The sequence below is a fragment of the Oryza glaberrima genome, chromosome 6 (assembly GCF_000147395.1).
Source record: "Oryza glaberrima chromosome 6, OglaRS2, whole genome shotgun sequence".
NCBI lineage: Eukaryota > Viridiplantae > Streptophyta > Magnoliopsida > Poales > Poaceae > Oryza > Oryza glaberrima.
The window spans coordinates 23,999,014-24,018,137 of record NC_068331.1 but is presented as its reverse complement, the minus strand read 5'-3'; the positions used below and the strand labels follow the sequence as shown (position 1 = coordinate 24,018,137).

Below are 19,124 nucleotides of genomic sequence, written 5' to 3'. Positions count from 1 at the left end.
ACCTCAAGTTTACACATCTAAAGTTTAGAGACTAAAAGTTTATATATCCGATTTAAATTTGAATTTGAATTATATCTAATTCAAATTTGAATTTGAATTCAAATATCCGATTCAAATTTGAATTTGAATTCAAATATTTTTCATATATAGTATTTATATACATCTAAAGTTTATACACCTAAAGTTTATAGACCTAAAGTTTATAGAACTAAAGTTTATATACCCGATTTGAATTTGAATTCAAATATTTTCTATATATAGTATTTCTATACATCTAAAGTTTATACACCTAAAGTTTATAGATCCAAAATTTATAAGTCAAAAGTTTACATGCCCGATTCAAATTTCAATTTGAATTATATCCGATTCAAATTTGAATTTGAATTCAAATATTTTCTATATATAGTATTTCTATACATCTAAAGTTTAGACACCTAAAGTTTATAGACCCAAAGTTTATAAGTCAAAAGTATTCAAATTTGAATTTGAATTCAAATTTTTTATATATAGTATTTCTATACATAAATTTTTTTTAACTTTTTTTTAAATTTTTTTTTGTGGTTTACTGTAGTAAGAAGAGAAGAAGGGGAGGAGGAAGAGGGGAGAGATCACCCGCCCATTAGACGTGCCCGTCGAGGAGAGAGGGTTTCCTTTATAATCCGCATGATTGGATGGGCCACGCGTATTTGGGTGCCTACAGTAGTGATCGCTTCCGAGTAGGTTTCTCTTCCCATTGAGCCTTGAGCCCGATAAATTGTACATTAACATTGGCATAAGCAAAACAAAGTATATATTCACTTTATATTTAATTAAAATAAGTCAATACATATGTATAAAGCCGTACAACTTTATGTTATTAAAATAGATGCAAAACGGAAACACGAATTTTTACGTGGAAAACCCTTGCGGGAAAAAACCACGGGCGTGGACCGGCAATGATCACTATTGTGGAGTTCGATACAAACGTAGGGGATAAATTGGGTTGTCGCACCTTCCCCGTGTGGCTTACAAGAGAAATATATAAGAGAAATCTATGAGTCCTAATAGGAAACTAATCCTATAAAGTAGAGTCCTATTGAATAACTAATCCGAATATATTGTGGGTCCATAATTCGAATCACATATTTAACAATCTCCACCTTGAGACGAATTTCTCTTTAGCATAAAAATCTTCAATCTCCGAAGAACCTCATGATGATAAAATCAATGTGCGCCAAATAGTCTGCATGACTATACTATAACACCCTTGATCCAGAAAAGGTAGACCATACTTCAAACTCGCCATTGGGAAGAAATCCTGAATCTGCTGGTATGACATTGTGGAACCCAGCATAGACATGAAACTGATGCACAAACTTCAAACTCGCCATGGGAATAAAATCATGAATCTGTTGGCGTTAATTTCTGGAATCCAAATAGAAACGCGAAAAATTGTTGTGCACAAAACGAAGTACTTATATCCCCGAAAACATCCTGGTATGTTGGGTACAATGGTAGCAAAATTCACCGGACAATTTGATCACCTTGTGATCTAGACAGGAGCGAGGCTCCCTCTCGACGACTTGAATGTCCTTCTCTCTTTTTTTTTCAGCATACTTCTCCTCCTAGGTAAATACCCCGCTGCAAAACTTCACTTGCCATAATGAAACTTCACTTACCATAATGAGAATATTGCATCTCAATCCAGGAGCGGTAGATCAAACTTCAAAGTCGCCTTGAGAATAAAATCCTGAATCTGCTGGTATAATTTGTAAAACCCTAGCAGAAACGCGAAACACTCTAGATGCATAAAACAAAGTATTTTGATCCCCGTGCAGAATCTCTTGGTAAACTTGGCTTGCAAATATAGCCATTTTGAAAGTGAATTTGGATTCACCTCAACAGAACCAAGCAATGCACATAACTTGAATTCCTGGTAAACTCCGTGTGCCACAAATTTCCAACCGTGAAAATTAATTCACGTGATCAGAACAGAAGCAATGGCTCTCGGTGGCTTCTGATTTTTCTCCACCTGTGTGTGCTCGAGGATGACACCGGCCGGCTGCTGCTTCCTCGACGCGTGCGGCTGCGTAGGCGTGGACGACGGCTGCTGCATCGCCTTTTTATCCTCGCACAAAAACACCGACTCCGCGTCGGACTTGATGAGCCAACAAATCCATGCGGCGGCAGAAGATCGATCTCGGCGAGACAGATCGATTCGACTACGCAGAGTCGTTTTCGCCGAAAACTCCTGACAACAGCGTGGGGAAGATCGATATCGCCGAACCGGCGAAACGACGTAGATGTGAAACACGGCAGCGGGTGAATTGCGAAACAGATCTCCAATGCTGATCTCCAATGCTCTGATACCACTTGTTATAAAAATAGATGCAAGACGGAGACACGAATTTTTACGTGGAAAACCCTTGTGGGAAAAAACCACGGACGCGGACCGGCAATAATCACTATTGTGGAGTTCGATACGGGATACATTGAGTTGTCGCACCCTCCCCGTGCGGCTTACGAGGGATATATATAGGAGAAATCTAGGAGTTCCAATAGAAAACTAATTCTATAAAGTAGAGTCCTATTAGATAACTAATCCTATTAGATAACTAATTCGAATATATTGTGGGCCCGAAATTCGGATCATATATTTAACACTTTATACATATAAAATTTGTACACGTACAAACTTTGTATGTATAAAGTTTATACATACAAATTTAAAATTTATTAGAAAAATAATTTATATTAAAAAAATCATGCATGTGGACTTTTAAGGCCCATGTATGTGTGGTGCTCCACCACTCACATTCGGCCCCTTTTAGGGAAAAAAAAAAGATGCCCACCCATCTGGTAAAGGAAAAAGAAAAATAATGGATGAAGGGGCTCAACTAGGGATGGCAACGGGGCGGGTCGGGGGTAGGTGGAGGTAGAACGCCCCCGGCCCCGGCCCCGCATTCTTCGCCCCGCCCCGACCCCGACCAGGAGTTCGGGGCAAAATCTCCCCCACCCCCGCCCCCGGCGGGTCCTCGGAACCCGACCGGGCCCCCGCACTGGATGCACAACAGCGAGGGAGAACGATGGGGGCAGCACAACGAAGCTTGCGGGTGGAAGACGTTAATGGTAGTGGGGAAGCAGCGAAGAGGGTTGGAGCCACTGGTGGAGAAACCATCTTTCGTCGGTCGGCCGAATTCCACAATAGTCCCGGTTGTAATAAAAACCGGGGCTAAAGATGATCTTTAGTCTCGGTTAAAAGGGGTAACGGGCATATTTGATCGTTAGTCCCGGTTGGATCGTAACTTTAGTCCCGGTTGGTAACACCAACCGGGACTAAAGTCCCACCCCTATATATATGTCTTCTTCCTCCTCCAGCTGCCCGAGCAAGCTTCAAAATTTTTTCAAAAAAAAGGGGAGGTCATGCCAAAATTTCTAGTGAATTTATTTTGGTGATTATATACAAATCGGAGGTGCCTAAAAGGTTAGCAACTTCATCCTCCAATGTTTCTTTTTCGTATTACATTTGGAGCTATGTTTTGCACACTTTTTTGTCTCTAAAATTTAGTAGTAAGTTGATGAGAGAGAAAATTTGTGTGGGGAAGAAAGAATATATAGAAATTTAGTTTATTTGCTAAAGAAGGTTTTATAAAATAGTTGAGAAGGAAAAAATAGTGAAAGTTAATCTTAAATAATAGAAAACAAACTAAAATGAAAATTAAAAGAAGTAAAACACATTAATATTAGTTTAAAACTTTAGAAATAGTAAATAAGAATAATTTGGTGTAATATTTTATAATTTTTGTATGAATAATGATATGCCATTATTATATGACTGTTGAAAGAGTTTGTAATTATTTTATAATTATTGTATGACTGTCATTATTGTAAGAATAATTATTTGTGTATGATTTTTTTTCATGTCATGTAGATGGATCGGCAATGGATGTATGTTGACCGGCGGTCCAAAGAGTTTACTGAAGGCGTGCATTATTTTTTGAGAGTGGCCGAAGCTAACAGGTATAAGGGTTTTATTTGTTGTCCATGCAATAAATGTAGGAGTCAGAAGGAGTATTCTGCATCCAGGACTATTCATTTCCACTTGTTTGAGTCGGGGTTCATGCCAAGCTATAATTGTTGGACATCCCACAGAGAGCAAGGTGTTGAAATGGAAGAAGATGAAGTGGAAGACGACTATATTCCAGACTTTGCTCAGTGTAGACCCCCGATTTTTAGAAATCGGAAATCTTCTGTGTTTATCCGTACCAATCCCTGGATCAGTAGTTGGTACACACATACATAGCTGGATCACAATATATCACGAATGAATTCAGGCTAAAAGAGTTAAATACTTACATTAGGGCCAGGTAGGCCAACAACTATCAGAGAACAACAGCGGAAGACAAAATAATATAAGGGCCCGGTTAACATGCCACAGGCAGTCGACTGGGGAGCGAGACCTAGAACAAGACCGCACTCCGATCATCTTGTTGGATACGCAAGCGTACCGACAAGGGCTTCTTTTCAACACTCCCCTAAAAGATATATAAATAGCAAGGGTGAGTACCAACCGTACTCAGCAAGCCACCACAACAACAATGCATATGATAGAGAGTATTCAAGGAATGGCTTCAGGTTCTTTTGCATAAAGCTGCGTTTTGCAAATATTTTCACAAGCCTAAGACCTATCATAGACCGATCAAATTTTAGTTCCAGTGTTCACATTAAACAACGACGGTTCTGTCCACCATCCATTGTGATCCCAAGGATAGCTTCCCGCCATTGAGTCGTCATGGTTTTCTGAGAACGTCCACCTTCCCTCCTCTCAGGAAGTGGCTCCATCAGCATAAAAATCATCATGCAATATCCCATCCCACACAAGTTAAGAATTTAGAGTCTAGCCAAGTGTAATACATGTCCCGGTGCTCATTAACCGCGAGCACGGCTATTCGAATAGATTTGGTTTACTCACACTGCAGTGGATGTACACTTTACCCGCACTCCGCAACTGCCCAACACATGAGCCTCGTCCCAACACATGAGACGCGTCACGGCAAAGCTTTTCGATAACCTCGCATTGGCAGTACCCGCTCCATGAACTTAAATCCTCATGCACTCTAGGTGTCCATGTTTCTAGCAGTGAGAGGAGTTCTGGCGCTCCCGGGAAAGAGAAGTCTCACACACATATTAAATTATAGTTCAAATTAAGTTCTCTCTCACACACACTCTTGGCAGTCCTACCAATGGCGACACCGATGTAGGGCACGCCTCTCGGCCCTACCTCAACGGCTGTCCCATCGTAGCGCACCTGCCTCACTCAGGGGTGAACCATCTATGCAGGAATACTGCCTCCGCTCGGCTATCTAATCCGCTAGGTCTATACCCATTCGAGAAGTACGGTTGTACGGGGGTCGTTTCATGCTTAACTTCATGGCTCGGTCCTTAATTGACCGGGGACGGTACTAGCCTTTTCCAGATACCACCCAAATCCTCCGTCCGCCCCAGTCGAAAATAGTTGTTTAGTTTTATTTTTTTTTCCTTTCACAAATCATGTCATCAATATCATGGCAATGTGGCGCTCATGTCTCCACATGCCGCATCTCAATTACCTTCCCAAAGGTAATTGCCCAAGCATATAGCATTTGATAAATATGAGTATGCATAATTCTAGAATAGCATTTCTAAGCAATTGTCATAATTGACTAGGGACTCATACGTAAACATGGTTACGAAGGAATAAGGGCAAACAATAATCAAGGCATGGCATAATCACAAGTAGGATGTTCATCATTGCATGCAATTTTATTTGTAAACAAAATAATTTCGCAATTGGGATCAACATGTTCAAGGAATAGTGATGACTTGCCTTGCTCAGAGTAGTCCTTATTCTTAATATAATCTTGATCAACCTTCACCTCCTGGAAGCTGCATACGTTGCCTCACGACTAATCGATACACAGTCTAGAATACGCGAGAAAAACCAATATTCAAGCAACAGTCAAATATGCACAAACAAAATATATTTGTTGAGGTCGAACCTAAGGTTGCTCATATTATTCGCGCTTGCTAATGGACTCTAATCAAGCTAAGAGCTAAGGTTTCTTAGTCTTTCTGTTGTCATGGTGGTTCAGTCTAGCTAATGGCTAAGGAAGGATTATGGTTACACATGCATCTATCTAAATAGAACGGTTATACACTAGAGGTTCTGTTGCCGGATGGATTTTGGATCGGTCAAATAATTACTGTGAATCATTTGTATTATTATTTTATTAATGGAGGCTTTATTTTAATTATGTACATATTTTACTTGTCAAAATAAATTATAAAAGGTTAACAATTACTCATGCGTGTATGTTAGAATTGTTTAGGTTAATCATATTATGGTTACGGATTATCCCATCACATAATTTTACAATGACTATTCCAAATTTACACTTGATCTGTAATTATACGAGGACAAGATGTATAACTAGTATTTATCTAATATTCATGTTTGTCATATACTCCCTCTAAATTAATATATGCAACAAGTAAATTAATACGATACCATATATCTATAATGGGATGTACAATATATGTGTGTGCACAATATCTTAATATATATTGAATCATTTATTTGAATAGTTGCTATGTACTGCTTGGTTAACTAAGGGTAGCTCACCTCTCCTACTATATGCTATTATATGGGATATGTCGTTGATTAATTTCATATAGGTGATTTAATCACACTAGCTCTGTTATTATTTGCCATAAACAAGCTTAGGACCGATCTATGTGTATCCATATTTTACTTACCTAATAATTATAAGGCTAACTTTATTTAAATAACTAATAAGTCATGGGTTTTAATTATATTTGGACATAGTTTAATAAATGGCGCTAATATTTTCCTATATATCCATTAATTTCAAACAGTGATTATAATTAATTTATGTGGTTGCTACACTGACAAAACATATTAAGGGTAATTATTCTACTGTACAATATCCATTTTTATTTATTGGCACATTTTTAAGTTAACTATTATGCATCCTCTTGATACTAATTATTTAATATTTATAAATATATTTTATTATCATAAGTTTTTAATTTAATCTACCCGAGCATTATATCCATATAATAGGTTAGAAATTTCTATCGCGAACTAAATATCGGACGGAATCTTAAAATTATCTTATAATGTTATACGATTTAGTTTAGTCTATGAATAAACGAGTAAATATAATATACGTCTAAAATTCCTAGTGATTAAATCCGAATTTCTACCGTGAATCGATTACTTATAGAGGTTACCCAAAAATAATCTATAATAGTATATAAAAATTCATCTAATTGTTTAGTTGTTAATTACATCTAAATTAATACCGCGGATTGGTTTCTTGTAGAAATTATCAAGAATAATCCATAATTTATATTAAATTTCGCAATTCTACGACTATAATTAATCTATAACTAAATTCTAATTATTTTAAATTTTCTAAACTCCCCTAATCTCCCTCTAATTTCCTATTTATTTCCCTTTTCTTTTTCTCCCCCTCTTCTTCTTTTTTCCTTCCTTTCTTTTTTCTTTTCTTTTTCTTTCTCTCTCTCTTTTCCTTTTTTTTTTCCTTTCTCTCTTTCTTCCTTCCGGTTTCTCTCCTCCTTCCTTCTTCTTTCTCTCCCTCGGGCGGTGACGGCGGTGGGCGCGAGGTGGAGGGGGGAGAAAGACGGCTCACCGGCGGCGGCAGTGGCGGCGATGACGGCGACGGCGGCGCAGTCGCGGCACGGCGCGGCGGCGCGGCGGCTTCGCGGCGGCGCGGCGGCTCCGGAGGCGGCGGCGCGGCGGCACGACGACGGCGGCGCGGTGGAGAGGGAGGGGAATGGAGGAGTGGTGTGGGGTGGAGGAGGGGGAAGGGGCCGGGGTTTTTATAGGGGGGAGAGGGGGAAAAAGGGAGAGAAGGAGGGGGGGAGGGGTGGAGCGTCGGCGGCGCGAGGCGGCGCGGCACGGGGCGCGACGCGGGGCGACGGGTGACGCGACGGCGACGCGGCGTGGCAGCGGCGCGGGGCGCGAGGCGGCGGGCACGCGGCGCGAGGCGACGGGACGGCGCGCGGCGCGGCAGTGGCAATGGGACGGCGAGCGGCGCGGCTCGGCGAGGGGACGGGCGAGCGGCGCGCGGGGGCGCGGGGCGCGAGGCGGCGCGACGGCGCGCGGCGGCAGCGGCGGAGCGGGGCGATGGCGACAGGCGAGCGGCGACGGGACGGCAGACGGCGACGGCGCGACAGCGGCGACGCGACAGACGGGCGTCTAGGGCTAGGGGACGTGATCGAACACCTAGGAGGCAATGAACAGTGACTTTTCCTATTTATCCCGATTTTAGTGTATTTCCCATATAAATTTGATTCCATAATTCCTAATTTTTGCATAAATGAAGTTTACCCAATATTTGTGTTATTCCAACCAATGGATTTATTCTAGATTAATATTACTCATATTTTATTTATATAATTTATTTGAATTTTTAATTAGGGTTAATTCTTATTATTATTATATATATTTCAAAGTTTTCCTATTTTTCTTCTTTTAGGGTTTTTGTTGATTTATAAATTGAGAAAAGTTGCAAATTAAATTTGTATTTACTCCTAAGCATTTGGGTGACCGTATTAAGTGTTCAAATGTGAATTTGCCCAAAATTTAATATTTTCCAATATTTAAGGTTCATTAAAGATTCTATAATTTTCTAATGAGACCGTTATTAACACAATAGCACATTAGCTCAATTTATTTATATGTTAGTTTATTTTATATGGAGGGGTTTAATATATCAAATTTCAATCCCTAAATGCAATTAGGAACTTGGTGCAATATCGATCTACATATCGAATTAAATACTCCCGTAATTCTATTATATATACAGAGAGCTCAGTTTATTTGAATGATCATCATTTCATGTGTACTCATATTATGGCACCCACCTACATTATTCAAATATTTTAATATTTGATAAAATAGGTTAATAATAACTTTTCTTTTATTTGATTTTAATATCTTGTGCATAATTATTTGTAGGATTAAATATATTCCCGTAAATCATATCTATTGCTTAAATGTAGTTCTTTTCTTTACTTTCTTGGTGATCATTTACGGTTTGGCAAGCAATAGCAATCATAACAACCAGCATGATGCAGAAGTTTTAAAAAGTTCGAAATTTTCGTGATTTTCATTGTCTTGAATTTTCAGGATGTTACACTCAGTACGTTGGATTTGAAGGAAATCAAACGGGCGAGGAGGAAAGGGATGCTGATGGTAACGACGTTACGGATGATCTTGGTCAGATGTTGCAGGACACCAAGGAGGACTGCGAAAGTGAAAAGGGGGCCCATAAATTGGACAAGATGTTAGAGGACCACGGAACGTCGTTGTACCCAGGTTGCGAGCAGGGGCACAAAAAGTTGGATACCACTCTGGAGTTCTTGCAATGGAAGGCAAAAAATGGTGTTAGTGACAAGGCATTTGGCGATTTATTGAAATTCGTCAACAACATTCTTCCGGAGGGAAACAAATTGCCCGAGACAACGTACGAGGCTAAGAAGATAGTCTGCCCTTTAGGACTGGAAGTTCAGAAGATTCACGCATGTCCGAATGATTGTATCCTATATCGCGGTGAGGAGTACGAGAACCTAGAAGCATGCCTTGTTTGCAAAGCACTACGATACAAGATTAGACGAGACGATCCAGGAGAAGTTGACGGGTAGCTAACAAAGAAGAGAATTCCTGCTAAGGTGATGTGATATTTCCCTATAATACCACGGCTAAGGCGTTTGTTCAGGAACAAGGGGAATGCTAGAATGATGCGATGGCACGCTGAAGAGCGTCAACAGGACGGGATGCTGAGACACCCCGCCGATGGTTCGCAGTGGCGAAACATCGACAGAAAATTTAAAGACTTTGGAAAGGACGCACGAAACATACGGTTTGGTTTAAGTACGGATGGCATGAATCCTTTTAAAGAGATGAGCAGCGGCCATAGCACTTGGCCTGTTACGATGTGTATCTACAACCTCCCCCCTAGCTATGCATGAAGAGGAAGTACATAATGATGCCGATTATTATTCAAGGCCCCAAGCAACCTGGTAACGATATCGATGTGTACCTAAGACCACTGGTCGAAGATCTTAAACTGTTGTGGAAAAAGAAAGGTGTCCCCATGTGGGACGAGGACAAACAGGAGGAGTTTAACCTACAAGCACTGCTGTTCGTAACCATCAACGATTGGCCTGCACTTAGCAGCCTTTCCGGTCAGTCCAACAAGGGGTACAAGACTTGCACTCACTAAATGGATGAAACAGAAAGTACGTATCTTAAGCAATGTAGGAAGATTGTGTACATGGGTCATCGTCGATTCCTTGCAGCAAATCACCCGGTACGGAAGAAAGGCAAGCACTTTGAACATAAGGCGGACCACCGTACGAAGCCTAAACATCGCAGTGGGAAAACAGTGTTTGCTATGGTTAAAGATCTTAAAGTAGTGTTCGGAAAGGGGCCTGGAGGCCAGCCTATAGAGAGTGAAGATGGTCACGCGGCGATGTGGAAAAAGAACTCTATATTTTGGGAGTTACCCTATTGGGAATTCTTGGATGTCCGCCATGCAATCGACGTGATGGACTTCGCTAAGAACCTTTGCGTAAACCTTCTTGGCTTCCTAGGTGTATATGGAAAGTCGAAAGATACACTGGAAGCACGTAATGATCTGAAGCATATGGAACAACGCGGCGACCATCACCCAGAACCAAAGGAGAAAGGAAGCCATTACTTGAGTCCAGCCAGCTACACTCTTAGCAAGGCAGAGAAGGAAAGTATGTTTGAATGCTTGGAGAGCATAAAGGTACCGTCTGGATACTCCACGAATATCAAGCGAATAATAAGCACGAAGGAGAAGAAGTTCACAAACCTAAAGTCTCATGACTGTCACATGTTGATGACACAACTGCTACCAGTTGTAATAAGGGGTATCCTTCCAGACAATGTCCGGGCAACAATAACAAAGCTATGTGCTTTCATGAACGCAATTTCGCAGAAGGTCATTGATCCGGATAGATTAGAAGCCCTTCAGAATGATGTGGTGCAATGTCTTGTCAGTTTTGAGTTGATATTTCCACCTTCATTTTTCAATATAATGACGCATCTGCTTTGTCACCTTGTCAAAGAGATCAGTATTCTCGGGCCTGTGTACCTACACAACATGTTTCCTTTCAAGAGGTACATGGGCATTCTGAAGAAGTATGTTCGTAACCGTGCTCGTCCAGAGGCAAGCATCGCCAAGGGGTATGGAACAGAGGAGGTCATCGAATTTTGCGTAGAATTTATTGAAGACCTTCGCCCAATCGGGGTACCTGAATCACGCCATGAAGGGAGACTACGGGGAAAGGGAACTCTCGGAAGGAAAGCAATAATGACGGTAGACAACAATTTATTCCGTAAAGCCCATTTCACAGTTCTGCAACAATCTTCATTGGTAGCTCCTTACATCGAGGAGCACTTGGCTCTAGTTCGCGCCAGAAACATCGGTAAGTCCGATGCATGGATTACACGGCATCACATTGATACTTCCCCCGCGTGGCTACGACAACATCTCATGGGTAACGAGACGATCAACCAACAACTGGCCTTCCTGGCGAGGGGACCATCTGGGTCGATCGCGACATTCCAGGGATATGAGATCAATGGGTACACATTCTACACGAGAGCCCAAGACATGAAGAGCACGAACCAAAACAGCGCTGTTCGTATCGATGCCATAGGACACGATGGAACAACTGGCACATATTACGGTGCCATCGAGGACATATGGGAACTTGACTATGGTCCACTCAAGGTCCCTCTGTTCCGATGCCAATGGGTTAGGTTGACTGGTGGAGGCGTAATGATTGATGACAGTGGGATGACAACGGTTGACCTTAACAAGGTTGGATACTCGGACGAACCTTTTGTCCTTGCGAATGATGTAACGCAAGTCTTTTACGTGAAGGACATGTCTAGCAAAGTAAAGAAGGGCAGAGGGCCTAACGAGCCGAAGCGTCACGTGGTTCTCCCAAGCAAAAGAAAAATCGTCGGAGTTGAGGACAAGACTGACGAGGATTACGATCAGTTGGATGGGCAACCCCCTTTCATGGTGACGATTGACCCTAGCATCCTCCTATCAAATGTAGACACCCCTTACTCACGTAGCGATCACAAGGAGGGAACAATAGTGAGGAGAAAGTACGTGCGGTCAACCGTCACCGCCGATGTATTGCCGTAACTATTGTGTACACAATGTAAACTATTTTGGATGTATTGATTATCCATATAAATCAATTTTTGTATGGCGTATGTTAATTACGTACGATTATTAGAGGTTTTAACAATTTTAAATCATGTAATTGCTAGTTACATGCGATAATTAGAATTTTTAAAAGTTTTAAGTCATGCATGTGGCATTTACATATGTTACTTAGAGTTTTTCACAATTTTAAATCATGTATATGCTAGTTATGTGCGATAATTAGAATTTTTAAAAGTTTTAAGTCATGCATGTGGCATTTACATATGTTACTTAGAGCTTTAAACAATTTTAAATCATGCATATGCTAGTTATATGCGATAATTAGGATTTTTAAAAGTTTTAAATCATACTTGTGGCATTTACATATGTTAATTAGAGTTTTTAACAATTAATTTAATATAATTCATATGCTAATTATTCATATCTAAACATTTTTAAAAAATTCATACTCATTCAAATTGGGTATATACTCAATTTGAATCTTGGAGCCCATACTCCATGTAGCACCAGTTAATTTATATATATATATATATATATATATATATATATATGGAAAGAGAGAGAGAGAGGTAAATTAACTGGTGCTACATGGAGTATGGGCTCCAAGATTCAAATTGAGTATATACCCAATTTGAATGAGTATGAATTTTTTTAAAATGTTTAGATATGAACATTAACTTCTTTACTAACAAGTTCAAATAAGTTTTAACTGAGTTTGAACTTTTTTTTTGTTAGATTTTGGTTCTAGGTATATAATATCCAAACATATAATTCGTTAGTTATGTAATAATGAATTGTGAAATAAAGTTGAGTTTAAGTTGTTTTTGTTGTTAGGTATTTGTATGAATCAAATTCATATACCTAGATATCTACTTACAATTTGTAAATTTTTAAAAATTTGAGAGAATTTGTGTGTTTTATACCTTAAAGCCCGGGCACCATGGAGTCCCATATGGGTATCCTCTATATATATATATATATATATATATATATATATATATATATATATATATATATATATATATAGACACACACACACCATGCAGCAACAGGGCCATGCAAAAAAAAAAAAGGTCAGCTCGATCTGGGACTAAAGATCGATCTTTAGTCCCGGATTGGAAGTCCCGGTTTAGAAACCGGGACTAAAGGGGGTTAGGAACCGAGACTACAAACGCTTTCTCCACCAGTGAGCTGTGCTGCTTGTCCTGCACGTTGGGGGATGATCTCAACCATCATGCATCTGAGTGCCAGGAATAAACAAAAGACGTCAGTCTTCAATTTACGGAAGCATTATCTTGTTTGAGGCTACCCTTTCAGGCTTCAACTCGGGAGGAATAGGAGAGGAGAACGTGCGCCGAGGGCACAACGACGTGGTGCGGCGCCGGGCGCGAGGAACTAACATGCGGCGCGGCGCCGGGTGCGACTGCGCGAGGAGCAGCGTTGGGCGGTTGCGCAACAGGTATGCGGCGGCAGGAGATGGATGGGGATTAGGTTGAGGTGGATTGCATTGCATCTATACATGCTCATGTGGGCTTCTTTGGGCTGATTTTTTAATGGGCTAGCTATCAGATTGCTGTTGGACAGATTATACAAGTTTGCCTTGGGCTGGATTTTCCTATGGTCTACTGGATGTCCGGGTCCCCGTGGGGGCCCGAGGGTGAACTAGCTGCCCCGCCCCCGTCCCCGCTCGTTTGCGAGGCGTCGCCTTGATGCCCCTGCGGGGTCATCTCTCGACCCGGCCCCGTAGTGGCGGGTACGCCTCCGCTGGGGAAATTGCCATCCCTTGGCTCAACCCAAAATAGAAATCCATCAAGATAGAAATAGAAAAATGATGAGTGATCATGCACACTGTCGACCGCCTAGTCACCAGCCGATATGACATATTAGGTTGCGTTCGATCAATGGATAAAGAGAGGAGATTTCTCTCGTTCCCCCACACGCATGTTTCCTGAACTATTAAATGGCGTATTTTTTGAAAAAAAATCACTATGAAAGTTATTTTAAAATATCATATTAATCCATTTTTAAGTTTAAAACAATTCACTCTTAATTAATCATACGCTTGTCAGGGTTATGGATACCCCATATCTAATAGTAGTTGACTACATCTCGGCAGGATCCACCACATACCATGTCTTATACGGAAACTGACTTCGGATATGGAGAGAGTTCCGGATAAGGAAAGACAACTAGAGTTCTACATAGAAACGACAAGAACTACTTGGATTGTATTCATATTGGTTTCCCTAGTTCTACTTGGACAAGGGGACACCTATGGGTATAAATACAAACCCCCCTAGGAGGAGAGGGGCCACAAGACAATCAACACCCAACATAATCGACATAGAAGCCACAACATAGAGGCCAACATATGCCAAGACACGCCGCCGGATATCGACTTCAGGGATAAGCACGGCTAGTACCCTACGGTGTCTCCGGATATAGTCAGGAGAGACGAAAGCGCCATCTCTGATCTCGCCGGGCACGGATTCGAGGAGGAAGGCTACCCTGTTGTCGACTACGAGTCAGATCGTTAAACCGCCATGTCGACAACAGTTAGAGAGGCTACCCCAAACATTGTACTGGTGTGATTATCATGAATAAGAGCAATACCGACTTTGGCCAACAGGATATAGGGTTATTACCTGATAATTCAGGGGCCCGAACCTGTATAAATATCCCTATCTCCATCTCTTTTACCTCAGTCTCGCGTATATCCTAGCACCAACGATCCCCATACTGTCCAAATACCGTAGTCGTGACATCAAACGTCGACAACGCTGATGACTCGCCTCATTCTACCTATCTTCTCAATCTTCTCCTTTGGTATAGAAATTGACGTATGATTAATTAAGTATTAATTATTTTAAACTTAATAAATAGATTAATATGATTTTTTTAAAATAACTTTCTTATAGAATATTTTTCAAAAAAAATACACTATTTAACAGTTCGGGAAGCGTGTGCACGGAGAACAAGAAGAAATCTCCTCTCTTTGCCCTAAACCCTACACATCACGGGCATAGAGTGCAACATATAAGAAATAAATAAATAATGGAACTCCGCCCAAATTTTAGTACAAACATTTTTCTATCACATATAAACCATATCGAGTTTGAATTATTGAGGCACCAACAAAATTTAATAAAATCAAGTATTAAAATTATGAAACACTGTTGAATCGTATGGTTGATTTTAAGCATAAGCAAAACGGCATATTTGTAAACAAAAAGTAATTTATGAATAAAACTTTTATATACGTGTTCTTAGCGATCTAAAAGCAAAGGCTGAAAAATAAACTTCGATGAAAAAACCTCAAAATCAACTTCCAATTTACGATTGACAATTCAAATTTTAGATGATAAGCATAAGCATAAGCGAAAAAATGAGGCCACGTGCACGCGAAACATTGAACTAGTTCCCTGCATTTCTAGCTATTGAAACAAAGAAAAAGTAATAAAACACCATTAGTATCATGGCTGCAATATTTTGGTCCAACTTATAAAAACATCAAGATAGATTAGCTAAAACAACTACAGTTCATAAAATGTAGCGGTTTAGGTTGAGGGTCAGTACAAAGCTAGCTTCAGATAATAACTAATTAAACGGCCGTTAGCTGGGCCTCTAGCTGGGCATCCGATCTCATCTGTCTTATCGGGCGTCAGGTCAATAGAATTACCGTTTCTTCATGGCTTACCACGCAAAAACTTTTCACCCTATCACATTAAATGTTTGGATACATGTATGGAGTATTAAATATAGACAAAACAAAACTAATTACACAGATTGCGTGTAAATTGCGAGACGAATATTTTAATCCTAATTGCGCCATGATTTGACAATGTGGTGCTACAGTAAATATTTGCTAATGACAGATTAATTAGGCTTAATAAATTCGTCTCGCGGTTTACAGGCGGAATATGTAATTTGTTTTGTTATTAGACTACGTTTAATAATACTTCAAATGTGTGTGGATCCGTATATCCGATGTAACACGCTAAATTTTTTTACCACCGGAACTTCTACGTTTAATAGAATTATCGTTTCTTCACGACTTAATAGATTTCTATGACGCATGAGTGAGTCATCGATCTGTGTGTTTAGGAAAGCAGAACTTCATGTAAGCAGCTCGAAACACGTGACAAGACACATGCCATTTTTCTGACCCTCCTCATAGAAAGAGCATCGAAATTAAAATTATTTCAGAAAAAAACATGATAAACATATGATGGCCATGCAAAAACAGGATAAGTCCTCATGTTTAGCCCCATCAATATAAATAGTGAATCTAGAAGCGCCAATTCTTTGGATTTTCTTCATTATGTGACGCCAATTCTTTGGGTTTTCTTTATTATGTGGTGTATGCACAGTAGTGACTGATGTGCATAGTAGTGACTGATGTCGTAGCGAGATATTGGTGGAAAACAAACAAATTTATGTGTACATGTATCGACGGGCTACACCCAACAATAATATTTGCAAAGTATAGGGGTTGTTGGTAGCTAGATATGCACGAGATCGTATTAAGGAGATAAGGGCCAAGGATTTTTATATTGATTCGGGTCCTCGGGATGAGTAACAACCCTACTCTAGTTTATATTATAACTCTTGAAAACACACCACATATTACATTAGGAGAACAAGCTACCTTATGTAACTCATCGACTAGGATCTGCTGAGTGCATCTCGACGGATGGTTAGCAGCTACCAGTGCTTTGACTTACTTATCATTGTCTCTCGATATAGCCTTAACATTGTATTGTTACTCGATATCGTCATTTTCTCTTGATATATCCTTAACTATGGCATGTGCTTTGATGCCCTCCTTACTTAACTATTTGATATAACTACACTACCTAACTATTCAATGTATATCTAAATATTCAATGTATTTAATCTTAACTATGGCTTGTGATTTGTTGTCTTAACTATGCAATGTGTTTTGACTTAACGAATGTTTGATGCCCTCCCTACCGAGCGGGTGTTATTTGTACTGGTGCTCCTATTAGAACAATTTCCTTTCTAACTCGTTTTATCTATATATATATATCATATGCTTAGTATACCAATAGGTATGCGATATTTTTTACATTACTAATCTCTACTATTATATAAATTGAAGATGTTTTTACTGGTATTTTGGTACGTCATCCATGTATGGGTCGGTTTTTAAGTTCGTTGCTTTTGGAAATACATATCCGTATGTGAGTCATTTTTAAGATCGTTTACTCTTGGTAATACAGAAGTAATCTATAAGAAATATGTTTTAAAAAAAACTAGCATGCTAACTTGAGACGATCGGACTCCTAACTGCAGTTTATGATATTCTAAAAATATATATATCAGAGTGAACTCCCACGGTAAATTTCATCTTAACTAAACCATATATAACAATAATAAGATTAAAAACTTCACCCGTTGTAACGTACGGACATTTTTTTTAGTGGTATGTCTTATTCATAATATGGTTCTCTAGTTGAAATTTGAGGTGGTTATCTACCTGATCATGTGACTAAATTTGAATGTTAGCTAAGGAGTTTATTTTCTATGTATTAGGATGTAGAAAAACTACTGAGTACTAAGGTACCAAAATAACTAAGTTGCATAGATCTATCCTTCTTATATAGTTGGTATACACTATCTCCTAAAGCTCAACGTGGATGAAGGCGTTGTTCTACGCCACGGTGCACCGCCGAGAGCAACCCGCCGGTGCAGCCAACCACCCTTTCCACTCCCTTGACCCTCACAAGTGCGTCGAGTTCTCGGAGTACCATGTCTACCAGGAGAACAAGGTGCCAAACCTCGACAAGCTACCCGACCCTAGGCTCTTCGCCACGCACCTCCCTTTCGAGCTCCTGCCTCGTGCCGTCGTTGCACCGGCACCGCCAGCGACACCACGCTGCAACATCGTCTACGTGTGGCGTGATCCCAAGGACAACATGATCGCTCTCACACAGTTCATGAACAAGTACATCGCCTGGAGCGACGGCGGCGGAGAGCTCTTCCCAGTGGATGCCGCCGTCGACTTCTTCCACGACGGGAAGATACCGTACTGGGAGCACATCCTCGACTACTGGGACGCGCGCCAGGTAGTGCCCGAGCGGGTGCTCTTCTTCCGGTACGAGGAGATGATGATGGATCCGGCGGCGCATCTGCGGAGGCTAGTGGAGTCGCGGGTATCCCGTTCAGCTAGCTCCGAAGAGGAAGACGGCGATGTAATGGACGTCATCGTCAGCCTGTGCTCAGTCAGCAACATGACTAGCCTTGAGAGTTGAGACGACCAAGAGCGGCAAGACGTCGTTCTCGGTGGGCGACATGCCGAACAGCGCGTTACTACGGCGTGGATAGGTTGGAGAGTGGGTGAACCATCTGTCCCCGGAGATGGCGCAACGAATCGACGCCATCACCGAGGCTAAGTTTGCAGCTGGTTCTAGTCTCGACTTCAAGTAAAGAAAATTCATTTCTCAATCCGCTAATTAACTGGTAATTACTCTTAGGGAAGTGTCGTACGATAATGCTACTGGATTAGAATAAGTTTTATAATGGAAGTGGCTGCCACCTCTAATTTTATTTATATTATCTCTATATAGATTAAGAAGTACTATAAATAATTACCTTTAACACATAAATCCTAATAATTTTTATGTTATTATATTTTTATTGGAGTTTGGGTAGAGATTACTCCTTTACATGAGGGGTGACTCTTTCACTCTCTCCTCCGTATCAGCAAATTAAATGAGCCTGATGGTATATAATGGTAAATGCTTAATAGCTTATAGTAGTTGCTCTAATAACACTACATACCATACCAGTTGTCTGCACTACTGAATAATAATGGTACTC

At 40.5% G+C, this 19,124-nt stretch overlaps 1 pseudogene; it reads left to right on the top strand.

Annotated features, from left to right (window-relative positions):
• Window positions 1-13,681: 13,681 nt before the first annotated feature.
• On the top strand, window positions 13,682-18,731 carry LOC127777029 (cytosolic sulfotransferase 17-like; annotated as a pseudogene).
• The last annotated feature ends 393 nt before the right edge of the window (window positions 18,732-19,124 follow it).